General features: G+C 35.6%; 1 protein-coding gene across 2 annotated transcripts in view; it reads left to right on the top strand.

Annotated features, from left to right (window-relative positions):
- Nucleotides 1–15,181, top strand: part of Gbe1 (1,4-alpha-glucan branching enzyme 1) — a 210,857-nt gene that overhangs the window by 162,734 nt on the left and 32,942 nt on the right. The window lies entirely within an intron of this gene.

Here is a 15,181-nt window from a genome sequence, read left to right on the forward strand (position 1 = left end):
CCTGCCCCCTCCCCGCCAATCCCAATCCTTCACCTCCCCCCCCCCACCGACGTTGTAAAGCTCGTTTTGGACATGACAACTTGTACTTCTCATTGTTGCAACAGGTCCACCTGTATCCTTAAACGACTTGTTTTTCCCCATCTCCTCCACAAGTTATACTGACATCAAATATAGTGAAAGCAGGGGTTATACTGTGGGGGAGGGACATACAAAACAACAAAGAAATAATCTTATAAATGCGTTAGAAACACATGCATGAAAGAAAAAACATTAAAATACATATCTAAGGGTTCATTTTCTTAACATCACATTATCTGACCTTTTCCGCTTGACTCATACATATACTAGATATTGCAAATAAGGGAAACCATGGGGCCTATGTTTCTTTGGGCCTGGCTTACTTCACTTAATATAATTTTTTCCAAGTCTTTCCATTTCCTAACAAATGGGGCAATGTCATTCTTTCTGATGGAGGCATAGAATTCCATTGTGTATATATACCACATTTTCTTGATCCATTCATCTACTGAGGGGCATCTGGGTTGGTTCCATATTTTAGCTATGGTAAATAATGCTGCAATAAACATAGTTGTGCTGGTAGCTTTAGTGTGGTCTTGTTTGTAAACATTTGGGTAAATGCCCAAAAGTGGGATTGCTGGGTCATAGGGGATAAAACTCTCCCTCTTTGCAGATGACATGATCTTGTATTTAAAGAATCCCATAGACTCCACTCCCAAATGACTCAAGCTGATTCAAAACTTTGGCAAAGTAGCAGGTTATAAAATTAACCCCCCAAAATCAATGGCTTTTCTGTATGCCAACAATGAAAAAAGTGTGGCTGAAATTAGGAAAGCAACTCCATTTGTAATAGCCCCACAAAAAATAAAATACCTAGGAATTAACTTTACCAAAGAAGTGAAGGACCTCTATGATGAAAACTTTAAAATCTTGAAAAAGGAAATCAACAGAGAACTTAAAAAATGGCAAAACCTCCCATGCTCCTGGATTGGAAAGATTAACATCGTGGAAATGGCAGTACTTCCCAAGGCTATCTACAAATTCAATGCGATACCTATCAGACAACTTTTTCAAGAACACCAAAACCATTTAAAATAAAAAAGTAAAAATAGTAAAAATATATGTTGATTTTTTTTTTTACACAATGCAGATATGACTCTAAAATAGTTTTAAAATGTTCAGTGGCTGTTAGGAGTTTTAAAAAAGGTATTTGGGATATTTGAGGAAATGCAAGCTAGATGTACTTAGGAAAGAATACAAACATAGTGGAAGAGGTATTTGGTTGGAAATGCAGGTAGAAGTTAAATCATAAAGCGTACTACAGGTTATTGTAAAGAGGTAGATAGCACATCACAATTTTAAGAAGAAATAAAAGAAGTCATCTATGTATGATTAAGGAGAAGTAACATTTGAAGGTCCTATTGATGTTCAGATAAGACTAATCATGGACAACGTTTATGAGTTAAAGCAGAACTAACAATTAGTGAGCTCCTATAGTTACAGGTCAGACATTTATATTAAAAGGCACTTCTTTTCCTCATGAGGGAAAAGAGAAATAAAAAACTAATACAGCTGCATTTGCTTATTACTAAAGTCCTTAAAGAAGGAAATGTTCAAGTTGATAGGTCAATGAAGTACTTTGAAGGTAAAATGAGAAGTAATGGAGATGTTTGAGGAGACATGAGAAGATATAAAATAAACATTTCCAGTTGTCAAAACACTGGAGAATCAAGGTAGGATATCTGGGTAATACTGTATGCCCATTTGGTATCTATAACCAAACTACAAACCAAGTCAGCCTCTTGGTTGCCTGCCAGAACTGAACACGGCTTGGAGTTTTTTTAGGCACATGTCAAAAAGGGAGGGTATGATTATACTAGCAAATAACTGGCACAATAAATTAATAATACCTCATTTGTTCTCAGTTATCCTTACATTGAAGCACCTTGAGTGTTACTAGCTTTTGTTGCACTTTACATTTATCTGGACACTGTAAAAAAAAAAAAAATAAGGAATTCCAGGTAATTTTTACTGCTAGAAAGGTGGAGAATGTTAACTCAATATACTCAATATATGGATGTCTTCTTGTCAAAAACTCCCAGAAGGCACAGCAGGCAGATTTTGGAGGTTGGAAAATCAGATGTAAAGTTAGGACAAATTACAGTTAGCCACCAGTTCAAATTTCTGTGAATAGCCAGGCGGCAGGCAGCCAGATTTGGATTAAAAAACGTAACAAACAAGGCAAAGTGGAAGAGGTTACTTCTAGACATCATTCAGACACTTTCTAAAGTATTTTTTGTCTGTACATGAAAAGCAATTCAGACACCTTTGCAGTTTTTCTTGCATTGTTTGTGTATAAAAGATTTGGATATAAATCTCTCTATACATGCATAAATAGATTCTATAATAACACAAACCATGTTGACAGGAACAAACTATTTTTTTTATAATGTGAGTCATTGTGGTATATGTACATATGTTTCTGCTGCTTTCTTGTTTAGGAATTTCATTATCATGATGTTATTCTAGCTTCTGTAATGAGCAATACCTGTGGAGAAAGAGGTACAATTACAAACCAGCAATTTTCTCTCTCAGCAGTATTATAAAATTTCCATTACTAAATTTGAAGGATTTTCTCAATATGATTATATTGTATTTTGACATTTGAAAATCCTATGGGACATTCTTTAATGAAAATGTTATATTCTCCCCAGAGCCATGGGAAAGCTAGATGGATTTTGTCCTACATGTCAGTCTGAATTTATTGATAGCCACATTAGAGTTCAGTGTAAATGTGTGATCTTACTTCAAATCTTCTATCTGTGATTGTTTAGTGTCAAGCCTGTAAATTCTTTTTTTTTTCTTATAGATAGGAATACAATAAAAATTTAAATGTCTTCCTGCTAAGTGCTGGAATTGAAGCAGTTATAGGAAGAGAAAATACACTCTCCTGAACAGTAGGAGTGCTAATTTTTTTTTAGCATTTTCTCTTAGCTTGTTGAAGCAAGTTTACTGAATGTAACACGACTCCTAGAAGTCTATAAAATTGAGCTGTGAAAAACTGCAAAATTCTCAGTGTGAGCAGTTGTAAATGACTTGAAGCGCTATTAAAATGCTCAGAGACACAAATAGCATACATTTTAAATGGCAGATCCCTAAAAGTAATGGGCCTGATTTGATTCACGGCACACTGATAACCAATTTAAGCTGGCCTTTAATGAGAACCTACCATGACTGTGACATTGTGCTGAGAGAAAAGAAGTGCCACAATTACCCAGGGGACTTTAAATACTGATGGTCAAGGTTCCCCCAACCATTTGAGCTAGAATTGCTGAGTGCAAGTCTCTGGCCTTGCATGCTTTAAAAACTAACACCAAGTGACCATCTGACGAAGGGAAGGCCAAGCATGAAGACCGGGTCAAGGGAGCCACACTTTGTAGAAGGGCTGGAGGACAATGAGGGTTTAAATTGATCCTTGAAGGAGGAAAAAATGTTTTAGCTATTTTAATACCTCGTTGTGCTCCAAAATCGCACAGCATATAAGCAAGTAGTGGCATATCTATATGAGTAAAATTTCAAGATACTGGAGGATGGGTACCCAAAAGATTCCTCAACAGTGTTTAAGGGAGAGATTGAGAAGAATCCAGAATACATAAGCGTTTGAGAAACACTGCATTGTTTGTGTTGTCCATTTGGGATTTCTGTTCAAGGATCACCTTCTGAGGATCTGTTTATCACACAGTAGTGCCTTGGAGGTAATCATTTCAGTTTTCCAGATTGATGTGTAAATTCTACTTTTAGAATTTAGAGGTATCATGTTTCATCCTGGCCTGTCTGTCCCCATGTAACTAAATGGTCTATTACATAGAATAAAATGAAGATTTTGTTTCATATTCTTTCTGGCATGGTTATTCAGTTTGTTCTAGGTGCTTTAACAGTTAACCTGAAACTTGGGAAATTGTGGAGCACAGGGATTTGTTTCTTGCATTTCTAGAGGCTGAGAAATCCAAGGTCAGGTGAGCTGCCTGTGACCAGGGCTTTCATGGTGCATGATCCCATGGTGAGAGATGGAAGGGAAAGAGGGGGTTCATGTGAGGGTCAAGGGAAGGAGGGCAAACTCATCCTTTTATCAGGAATCCAGTCCTGAGATAATGGCATTAACCTAATCACCTCATAAAGGTCCAACTTCTCAATATTATTGAATTGGGGGATTAAGTTTCCAACCCTTGAACCTGAGGGACACTCTCTAACCATAATCATATTGATGAGTTCTTATTCTTTGGAAAAATATTTCTCAGTTAGTTAAAAGATATGCTTTACTATTTTGAAAAGTTAAAAAAAAAAAAATCCGATGATTGTCAGCCTAGTTCCAAGTTAAGTCTTCTGTTCTCTTTGCTTCTTTTCTTCTTTCTTTGCCAATATATGCTGCCCCTGACTAAATGAGGGCAAGGATTGCCTGAGCAAATATATCATCAAAGGCCAGACAGCTTATGATAAAGAGCTGATACTTTCAAATTTCAGTTTTAACTTTTTATGGACACCCATCACTAAAATACAAGGAAATCCATTCATTAAAAAAAAGGTTAACTTTTAAGCTTTTAGGCTTAAATTACAAAAAGGACTAAAATCTCTGTTGCTTATTATGCATACATTTTAAAAGTATTTTCTCTATGAGGAAAATAATATTATTGTTCAAATGAACATCATTAACATATAGTATATTGAATTCTATTTCTTAAGCAGATTATTGATTACTAAATAAATTTTGGTTATACCCCCAGATCAATTTTCTGTGCATAATACACTATTAATAATATTTTTATAATAATATTTTTATATCTTGGAGAGATTACTTGGAAAAATAGATATAATTGTTAAAACTAAGAAAGGATGACTTTTAAAATTTTACCCATTTTCAGAAGATTTTCTAAATTCTGAACTCCACTGTAAATTTTTTTCTGCCAAAGTATCATTGCAACTTGATGATACAATATGAAACCTAAGATGCTTTTAGCATTGGTATTAATTAAAAAGTAAAATGTCTTTATGTACATAATGTATCCCAATCAATTTCTATCGATCACCTCCAACATTCTTGTGTGTATTTTCACACAATTATTTTAACCATATTTCTCTTCATTCATCCTCCCTGTTAAACCAAACCCTTCCTGTGGAACCCCTGTAGTGGAGCCTAATTCTTTCTCCTGAATCCCTAACTCCCTATTGATCAAGAGCTTTCATTAAAATTCTTTATGCCACATTCATAGTTTTAATGTGTTGCCAAATTATTTGTTCTTCATTTTCTTTCATTGTTCATTTTCCTTTTCCCCCATTCTTCTAGTAAGAATCATAATATGTATATGTGTCCAAATGCACTTGTATATACAAACATACACATGCATGTATCAGTTCATGTCTGTGGGTATATATGCATTCTAAGAATCGCTTTCACACATGAGCAGAAATATGGTATTTGGCTTTTTGAGTTTGGCTTATCTCATTTAAGAGGATATCCTAAATTGTTTTCCTGCCAACAACATTATTCTTTTTCTATATGGTTGTGCAATATTCCATTGCATGCATGCACGCACGCACACACACATGCACACAGACACACAATACACACTACCATTTTTTTAAATCCATCTGTCTTTGGTCACCTTAGGTGAACCACCATTTGTCTATTGCCAGTAGTACTACAGTAAGCATAAGTATGTAGACATATTCCTTTAATGTGTTTTTACTCCTTTTGATAGATTCCCACTTTTAATATGACAGAGAAATAGGGAAGGTTATTTTTAGTTTTATAAGGAACCTCCGTACTTATTTCCAATGTGGTTGCACTATTTTATATTCCCACCAACAGTGTAGGAAAATTCCTTTCCGAAATCCTCACCAGCATTTGCTGTTTGTTTGCTTGGCCAATGCCATTTTGACTGAGGTGAGATATAAGCTCAGAAGTCTTGATTTCTTTTGTTAGTAGTGTTATAAGGTACAATTATCCCAGACGCCACATTTTGGAAGATAGAATGTTGGAGTTTTTATTTCACATTAGCAGTCTGCAAGCAGCCCATTGTTATAAAGGCCCACAGACCTCAAATACACATAACACAGCTAGGAAACAGGCTAGAGAAGAAAGAACAAAAACCATACCAACAAACCAATTCAGTTTTGATTGATGGAGAGCTGAATTGGGACACCACCATGACTGGAGACTGAACATGATAAGGAGAAACACACATGGCATAATGGCGTCTGGACTGGGCCAGGCCTAAATAGGGTCCAAGCAGGGGGCAGGTCCACAGGAAATTCCCAATCCCAGGCACTGGACTGAGTAACCTATCAGGACTTAGTAACCTATCATCCAGGTGCCTAGTGCTGCCTCCAGCGATCTTGGCATGCCCATTACCTGAGAGACAAGTGACATTTCCTCCCCCCATTATGAAGATGCCAGACCCCACCATCCACCATGTGGCCAATATGGCGCCAGCCAGACCTGGTCTCCTTACTTCAATAGAATAATTATTACATTCATTTTTGATGTTTCTTCCTTTTTCTTTTTTTGTCAAAGTCATCCAATAGTTAAGTTTCAGCACTTTTTTTTTTCTTTTTTTGTCACGGCTTGAACTCTGGGCCTGGGCACTTGTCCCTGAGCTCTTCAGCTCAAGGCTAGCGCTCTACCACTGGAGCCACAGTGCCACTTAGAAGACAGAAAATTGTGTAATACTATACAATTGTGTAAAGAATTTGTAGTTAAATATTCACCTAATAAGGGTTTCTTGCTAAGTGTTTCCACCCTATGCTCCCACTATTCCTATAAGGTTTTTTTTTTCTTTTTCTTTTGTAATGGCTCTCAGGAATAACTTTAAAGTAAGTATATATATATTACCAGATGTTAGTCTAGAATGTCTGCCAAGTTATGAATATTTAGATATTCATGAGTCTTGACATCTGTCATTTGAAATGTTTAAAGTTTCCTTTTCCCCAAAATACCTGACACATTTAATGATCCTTTGTAAAGTTTCGAGAAGTTTGAGGACAAGCTTGATGAAGTATTTTTTGTATTCATTCATATTTTAGTTTTCATGAGACTCAGATAACTCTCATGCCATCATACTGAGTACTTATTTTACTTTTATTCTTTGTATAATTAGAATGTCTTGGACTTATTTTTTTTTTTTTTTACTTTTTAGGCATGCCATTAAATTTATTTGCAAGTAGCTTTGTTTGTTTGTTAAAAGTTTAATATATGGATTCATTTTACATTAAGTACATATTAAATTAAACAGGGAGATACTTGTCATAATGTAATAATGTCATATTTCATGTTTTCCTGAATTCAGCTACTTTAAAAACTGAAGAATGGAAATGAGTGTAGGTATTTATCATACACTTTCACATTTGGCACAGATACTTTAAATTCATTTAAGTATGTATATACATGTACAAAACAGTTCTCTGTGGAAAGTAAAAGAACAAAATCGAGAGTCTCTGTTGATTACTAGTGGAGATTAGAGTTCCATGCCTTAGTGAAGAAGAAAGAGACAGGAAACATGATGATCATTCTCTTTGAAAGAACCTGCATTAACTAATCCTGTACTATACATCACTGGACAAAACTTAGAGGTGGAGCCATAAAGGCAGTTAGAAAAATGTTGTTTGTTTGTTTTCTTAGAAATTAGTTTACCTGGGTAAAAGAATTACAAGTTATTATGAGTTATGTCTAAGTTATAGGTGATGACAAAAGTTTTAAAGTTAGTGAAACTCTTTTCAAACAACAGCCAGGGTCTCAGGTAGGTGGGAGCTGGGGATAGAAGGTTCCATCTCAGGCCAGCTTTACATGAGACCCTATCTTAAAAATTAAGCAGGTTGGGGCTGGGAAAGTGGCTCAGTGGTAGAGTGCTTGCCTCGCATGCATGAGACCCTGTGTTCGATTCCTCAGCACCACATAAAACAGAAAAAGCCGGAAGTAGCACTGTGGCTCAAATGGTAGAGTGCTAGCCTTGAGTTGAAGAGCTGAGGGACAGCACCCAGGCCCAGAGTTCAGGCCCCATGACTGGCAAAAAAAAAAACAAAAAAGAAAAAACAAAACATAATTAAGCAGAAAGGGCTGCAGTAACAGCTCAAGTGGTAAATGCCCTGAATTTAAACCCTATTACTACTAGTATATCATAAAAAAAGAGTGGAATATTTCTGTTCATGCCTATTCACAGATAAAACACTTGTATGTTTATGTGTATGTATGTGTGTGTTTGTGTGTGTGTGTGTGTGTGTGTGTGTGTAATTGTTTAACACGTTTACCCTCTGTCTTTGTCCCAAGCAATTTTACCTACTCTCCCAATTATGTTTCTTGAGGTCATGCCATTGACTACTACAGAAACCTCTTTGATTCTTAATAAGAAAGGGAATTTTCTGTAATTTCAGGGTTGACTGAAAGGTTGATAGCAATATAATTTCATAACTGCCCTTCTCTTTCTGGCTACACTCTCTTCAGGATGCCTTGGCATTATCTGGATATGGAGGACTGCTATTCTGTCCTCTTCTCCTCTACTGTGTTTTGTTGTCAACTCTCACTGATCTCTAGACCTTGTTTATAGTTATCTTCCTTACTAGATTATGTATTCTATAAGATGAGAATGATGGTGATGTATGTGATATAGTATCATCATATACATGATGTATATGATACCCTTAAGAACATTTAATTACTTTATATTGTGTTAGAATGAAGCACGTTACTATTATATTGGCTTGTGGTGTGTAGAATGTATACTTGATTCATACCTTTTAAAAGAAGCGTGAGATATGAAAACTCTGTTGGAGAAATCAGAAGCCAAACCATTTGTTTGTAGAAATACTATGTAGTCTAGAAATACTGAGGAGAGAGAAATGTGTTAAAGTTTTTATGTAGATTTGTTTTTATTTTATTATTTTATTTATTTTATTTTTATTACTCTAAGAATATTGGTTCATTGCTCAACATCGTTGCAGAATACCAAAATTTAAGTACTTGCAAAGTGTTTCCCTATAGCCTCCACAGCTCCTTCCATATATATCAAATCATCTCTAGATTACTTATAATGTATAATACAATGTAAAGGCTGTTGTAGTAATAATTGGTATGTCATTTTGTTTAGGGAATCATGACAAAAAGAAAGAAACGCCTTTGCATATGCAGTAGAGACATATGCGGAACAGATTCAGATCCAGCTATTTCAGGCCTAACTACGTGTACAGGGTAGCAGATGGAAGCCAGCCATGCTGTTAGGGCCAGGAGAGACTGAGGGGTTCTATGAAGGAGAAAGAGGGGACAACAGGATACACTTTTTTTTTTTTAGCTCAGGGGAAAGAGGGGACAACAGGATCCTTCTGCCCATCATTTTTTTTTTTTTTTTAGCTCAATGTGGAACAAATTCAAGTTTTGCATTTTGGAACCTTCTGGAATTTTTTTTTTTTCAAATGTATTTAATCTGGGGCTGGAAAGGTAGCTCAGTGGTAGAGCGCTTGCCTTGCATGCATGAGGCTCTGGGTTTGACTCCTCAGCACCACATAAGCAGGAAAAAAAAGCCAGAAGTGGCACTGTGGCTCAAGTGGTAGAGCACAACCTTGAGCTGAAGAGCTGAGGGACAGTGCTCAGGCCCAGAGTTCAGGCCCCACGACCGGACCAAAAAAAAAAATTATACATATGAAATTGGTTAAATCTATGGATCAGGAACTTGCAGATAGTGAGAGCAAGTGAAGGGTTTGTGTGTGTGTGTGTGTGTGTCTGTCTGTCTGTCTGTCTGTCTGTGTGTACATGAGAGAGTTTATATGCATTCCACAAGATGTGTAAGGTATATTTCTACAGTAATGTGGAGCATATGTCTCAAAGAAAAGGATGTCAGGAGTTCGACATCCATCCTTAAAAAAAAATATTTGAGTCCAGATGTAGCAGCAGCACATTGGAGCTTGTTGTGAAGAAAGAACAGTGAATGTAACATGTGTCTGCTCCCATAACCACCCCGACTGATCAGAATCAAAGAGGGGTGCTGACAACTGCAACTTCATTTTTTTAAAAGCAAAATCACAAGGCCCCGATTTAGAAAACTATTTTATACTTTGCCCTACCCTTGGGAGAATGAAGGACAAACTGAAAGACCTGAGCAAACCAAAGCACATGATTTTAAAATACAGGCTTCCTTTCAAAAATCAGTCTTCAGAACACATGAGCAGAATAGAAGCTCCAGTTATTTTTGATGCTCTCATTAAACTATAGTTTAATTTCATGTATACATAAACTTGAGAAAAACAGACTTCTATAATTTCCACAGCATGGAGGCTCGGGTAGATTTTAATTAATTTCTAGTTAAAATTAGTATGCATTACAGTTGAGAGAAACAAAATACACAAACTAATCAAAATGTTCAACTAACAGAGCTGAGGCTTTTTCATTAGTTATATTGTCTTGAAATTCATCACTGTACCAGCTGGCTTCTTGTCAATTTATAGTTTGGACCTTTACATCAAACAGCAAAAAATTAATTACAGGAAAAGGAGTCCCAATAGGAATTTTGTGCTTGAAGGTTTTTCACAATTAACTAGACATGAATGGAGCTGTGTACAGAGGAAATGGAAAGGGAATGAAGGAACTTAGTAGACTTTCTAGAATCATGAATTAACTCTCACAGTGTTAGTTACCTGCTTCCCTGATTTTGTTTTAAAGTTGTTCAGCCAAAGCTTTCAGCCTTCTCATTTCTGGAAGCACTCTGGTCTGTGTGATATTGAATGCAGTGAATCATGGCACAAACTGTGAATGTTCTTACAAAATGTCCCAAGTGACACCTAAAACATTGCTCTCTCCACTTCGTTTTCAATTGAGTAAGAGCCTATGTATTACATTACTGATCACAATCGTAATTTAATGAGCAGAAAGATCATGCTTTGATGATTTGTGCCTGCTTGCTTGTAATGCACGCTTCAGACACGGAAGTATTGTTCTCAGTTCTCACAGCCAGTGCCCCTGTGTGCTGCAGATAGCTCAATGTCACATTTCTAAGCCTCTTATCTGTTGAATAAACCTTTTAAAAGTGTTTAAAATGCTCTCCTCAAAGTTCCCTCATCCTTTTTACCTTTTCATAGAGGTTCTTACAATCCCTCAGATACATAGAAAATGTGAAGAAAACATTTCTACCTCAGAAAAATGCACATATATGATCACACATACATTTTCTCCCAAATGTCTGGCAATCACTAGGAATGTTTTTACTCTGTTTCTTTCATACATGTTGCAATCATTGAAGAAATTATCACCTATATTATGTATACATGTGTATATATCATATATTAGCTATAATTTGGAAGTGGATTTTACTTCGATTAAATTAAAATGCTGATTCAGATCAGGTTATTCCCAGTCCAGCAAACCATCTACTAAAACAAATTATTCACCTTAGCCCAAACCTGAATCAATTTATATTTGTAGCTCTGTGTCTGTATGTGTGCACGCGCGCGTGTATACACACACGCGTACACACACACATGCTTTTCCTGGGACTTGAACTCAGGGCTTTTGTTGTTCAAGGCTACTGATATATCACTTGAGCCATGAACTTCTTCTCTTTGGTGGTTAATTGGAGATAACAGTCTCAGGGACTTTCTTACCCAGGTTGGCTCCAAGTTGTAATCTTCTGATCAAGCCTGCTCAGTAGCTAAGGATTAAAGGGATGAACCTCCATCACCATTCTTTTTTTTTTTTTTTTTTTTTGGTGCCACTTGGGACTTAAATTTAGGGTCTAGGTACTATCTAATCTTTCATGTTCAAGGCTAGGTCTCTAACATTTGAGACAAATACCCATTTCTAGCTTTTTGATGGTTAATTGGAAATGAGTCTCTTTCCTGCCCAGGCTGGCTTTGTACCATGATCTTCAGGCATGAACAATAAACTCATTTTTATGTAGCAGTTCTTCAGTATTAGCTAATTTTTGTGACTATATTTTACTGTACTCTCTCAAGTACTTCCCATTTCTAAGTAATTTGTATACCATAGCCATGGAGGACATTTTTAACTTTTTAAAAGTGTTTTATTTATTTTTTTAATGATAGTAGTTTTCTTTTTTGGGTTTATGAGTTGTGAGCTGGGGGTATGATACTAAAATCCATTTTCCATTTTTTTCTATGCACACCATAAATGGATCATTGTTACTCCAAGGTCACTTTGAAAGACTTTCTTTGAGTTGCTTCCTTTTATTTTATGTTTGTGTTTACAGTTTTGAACCAAAAATGAAATTTACTATTGTGTTTGTCCATATTAAACTCAATTTGTCCCTTGTCAACTCATTCCAATAGAGGTAACATTCAAAAGCCACCCTGTACATACAATGTTTGTCTGCAATCAATGATAAAATTTTCCAGTATTTTTCCTGTATGCAGGTGTCCATATGTTTTACATTAAAAAGAGGTTTCTCTAGGGAAAGATTTTTTTGAGGAAATCTAAATGAGTCTAATAGAGATGAATAAGTAATTCTCTAACAAAATAGTTTCATCTTATGATTTTAATAGCTTTATTTTCCTAGCTTTGAAATTTAATTTTACATTACATTGTCACATAACTCTCTCTCTCTCTCTCTCTCTCTCTCTCTCTCTCTTTATATATATATATACATTATGATGTCACTTAACAGTTCAGACTGCTAAAAATGGGACTTGAACCCATTGGGGTTTGAACATTTCATACCCTCTATTGCTTTAGTTAGCTAGCATTTCTGCCCAGGCCTAGCCTCAGACCAAGAATCTCCTATACATGGGATTACAGACACTGTAAAAAATCAGCACTTTGAAGCCATTTGTAAGTCTGCTCATAGTAGTTATGACCATTTCTGCTCGGAATGATGTCATCTAGAAACTGTAGCTTTAATATAACTCTTCTGATGCTTTCTAGGATATTCATTTCTGAATAATGTCATAGTAAGTGGGAGTATATAGCATAAAAGCCACCATCCACTAAATGTATAGAATTGCTAGCCCATCACTCATGTCACCTGATTTGAACCTTGCAAGAGCTTTTTGAAACTTGTTATTCTATTTTCCAGGTAAGGAAACTTGACAGCTCAAAGTAATGACCTACATTCGTATCACTAATAAGTGGTTTAACTGGAATTTAAATCTAAGTCTCACAGTCTTGGAAATCTATGTTCATTGACCACATGTTGTGTAACTATTCTTCAGCATAAAGAATTTTCAAGGTTGTACACTTGTTTTTCAGAATGAAGTCTTCAGCTCATCTACTTTCAGAATGTATGGGGAAGTTTATATCATATATATATATATATATATAAAATACATAAATCTCATATATATGACATATACACATATATACATACATACATACACATGCATACACATATACATGCATATGTCTCTGTTTGAGCCTCTCCCTAAAGGTAATGGAATGGGGATGAATATGTCCATTAATTATTCTGGAGTGCAATATAGACTGAAAAGTGCAATCAATACCATTTTGCACCTATACTAAAGGGTTGATAATATAATAAGATCCTCATATACATATATTAGTTGCATTTGACACTACTCTAATGTCCTCCTAACTGTTGCTCCTCAGTATTACTATTTTAATTAATCTCCTTTCTGCCTGCTGTTGCCAGGGATCTTCCTGGTCCCACTTTCCTCTGGGGGCTTTGCCTTTTATTTACTGAGGGCTTACAAATTACTCTTGCTCTTGACCTCACTTTCTCTCCTGAATTACAATACCTTATTTTGTTTTTATTACTTTTACTCTAAATCCCTGAATGCCTGTAAACCCTTCACATTTTAAAATTTAATACACCTAACATTGACCTCATTATCTTCTTTGTCACTATTTTTCCCATAGCAGTTAATCTGAACATTACTCTGTGTCCTGGATTCAGAACTTCAAAATTTTATCTAATGTCCCTTTTCCTCTCTCACCTAGTCATGATGTATTGTTCTTTCTCTCTCAGAAATGCTACCTGTATTAATGTTCTTTATATCATTCTTACTGCAGTTGATTTCAGTTCATAGGTAGTTGCCACCCAGCTTATCTACCATTCAACATCTGATATCCATTGCCTCTCATATTCTATCAAACATTTTAATAACATATACATGTGATGCTTCTATTCTTCTACTTAAAGCCAGCTTTAATTCTCTATTTCCTATGATAGAAGGGCTAAAGTATATAAGACTGTTACTACTTTAATTGCATCTTGCCTGCCATTTCTCTTCAGTACAAATCGTGTTGTGTGACTAATCTGAATTCTTCACTGTGCATCACCTTTCTCTCCATGCTTTTAGTGCATTTTATTGAATTAACATGGAATCTCTCCTACACAAGGAAAGGTTGCTTGTTCTTAGCAGTTTATTTGCATTGCATTTGCTTCTGAGCAAGTCAGCGTGTTTATTAGTAATTAAAATCAGGTTACCAAAACAAGACTTGTTTCGACTACTCATTGACTGTGTTGTTTCCTTGTGTCTCTGTTTCTTCATTAAATATTAATAATTATGATATGATACCTTCATCACAGTGTTGATAAAAACAGAAGAAATTAATTCCTATGAAGTACTTACAATAGACACTAGTTTATAATAGATCTATAATTTCCTTACTTTCTCTTCTTTGATGATGATGGTGTTGTCACATTCTCCACAAGAAAGATGAAAGAATCTCTTATTAATCAACCCTAAATGCCATGACTAGTACAAAACAAAAGTATTTTTTCCATAGAAAGCCTGAATCTAATCTGCTATCTAAATAGCAGACTAGCTATCCCATTGTAAATAATCCAGTATTTGAAATCCCACTTGTAGTTAGTTAGGTGCTTGCATATACCCTTACTCCACATTCACTAAAGAACATGCTCTGTCTGTAATTCTGGATGTACTTGATTCTCCCTGCCGAATGGCTGAGCGATGTGTTCCAGCAATATATCTTGGGCTGATACAGGTTGAAGTCCAAGGCAGGACTCTTAAATATAACAGACCAGAGTTACTAATATGAATTTAAAGCATGCTAATGTTAATGTAGATCTCAGAGAGATAGAAATCTGGATTCCTTCTTTGTTACATGTTGTACAACATCCCCAGAAATACTTTTTTTTTCTTTTTTTGTACATTTTTTTATTGTAAAAATGCCATACAGAGGGGTTAC

The sequence above is a fragment of the Dipodomys merriami genome, unplaced genomic scaffold, assembly GCF_024711535.1.
Source record: "Dipodomys merriami isolate MVZ:Mamm:240054 unplaced genomic scaffold, mDipMer1.0.p SCAF_2, whole genome shotgun sequence".
Lineage (NCBI taxonomy): Eukaryota > Metazoa > Chordata > Mammalia > Rodentia > Heteromyidae > Dipodomys > Dipodomys merriami.